Raw genomic sequence first — 1,602 nt, forward strand, 5'->3', positions numbered from 1 at the left:
TCCCTCTGGCTCCCTGGGCTCCTCTGACTTCAGCACCAGGCTCCCAGGGGCCTCAGAGCTGCAGGCTCAGATGTGGCTGGTCCTGTGGGATTCTATCACCTTTCTATCCTGTTCAGCTTCCTCAAGGGATCTTTTTGAGGCACTGGCTCTGGGACACTCCTCTGCTCAGGCTGGTGGTTCTGAGTCACAACAGTTTTAAATTCACTCCCTGACCTAGACGTGGCCTGTCCTAGGCCTGACTCCTGCTTGTTCACCTGCCTCAGAAGAGCCATCTGTCAGACCCAGGCCTAGTTCTTTTTTGTCTGTTTGCAGGAGAGGAAGAGTAATCAGGGACAAAGGTGGGAGTTCTAGGAGTGTGAAGAAAGGCCGGGAAGATGAATGGTAAGAACTGGAGCCAGGGAAAAAGAAAGAGAGATCAGAGAGAGAGAAAATAACATTAAATGAGACTGCTGCACTGTGTTAGAGATAATGCAATTAGAGTAACAAAAATACCATATTTGATAATTACAAATAACATGTTGTGAAGGAATGTATAGGAAACCTAAGGGAAGGAAATTGGACCACGCATGTAAAAGTTGTTGCTATCTCTTAGGAAAGGACCCAGGTTTTATTTTATTACTTCAGAGGGCAGAAGAAATTGCCAAGAAGAAAATTTTAGACCACTGTAAGGAAAATTTTCAAACAAATAACCCCATTGGAAAATTAGCAGGCTGTCTATATGACAGTGCTTTTCCCATAACTTGAGGCAGTCTAATAAAACTTGGGAAACTGCTTCTTCTGAATCCTATACTGATAAAAGCCTTTTTAATTCCTTAAATCAAATGTTCAATTTTCCTTCACAACTGTAAAGACACATTTCTGAAACTCCCCATAACAAGAGACCTTTAAGTTAAAGAACTATAAGCCTTAATGGGACAATTAATATTAGAATAACTAAGGTCTTGAAAGGGAGTCTTAAAATGTTTTAAACATTTGCTAAAACTAAAACAATATTGACCTCCACATACAGCAAATAAAGAGGTTATCAGTACCTTTTACATACTTAAAATAGTAACAATTGGTCCTGAGATGCAATTTTCATACCAATAGGACCTTCTTATCCATTATCAAAGAAATGCTTGAAATCAATTGTACAGAGTGTTGTCTGCCATCCAGGTCTACAAGGATTGTCATGAGCCACTACAGTCCCTGACCTACAGTGCACCCTGAAAAGAATTCAAGACATAGAACAGAATGAGGCCCTCTCTACTTGAGGAAAACAGGCCCTTAGATAGTTGTATTTTAGGGGAAAAAAAAGTTTCTGAACTCAGATTCTTATCTTCTTATCCTTAAGAAAGCACTAAAGTCATTAACTGAGCTATCTGTTCCTCCTGACTAGCAGTAACTTTCTACTGAGATGTATGCCTGATTGCATGTACTCCTTAGCCAAAATTATATGTATGTGTATATATATGTATGTATATATATTGTGAATGAAAAATACTGCAAACCACATCAATAAGCAAAGAATGCTGAAACCATCAAGTCTTCAGCGGCTGCCACCCCCACCCCCACCCCAACTCCCCGTGAAGACAAGCCTGCAGCCCAGCCTCTGCAGCCACT

The sequence above is a fragment of the Vicugna pacos genome, chromosome 7 (genome assembly GCF_048564905.1).
Source record: "Vicugna pacos chromosome 7, VicPac4, whole genome shotgun sequence".
In the NCBI taxonomy this organism is placed as follows: domain Eukaryota; kingdom Metazoa; phylum Chordata; class Mammalia; order Artiodactyla; family Camelidae; genus Vicugna; species Vicugna pacos.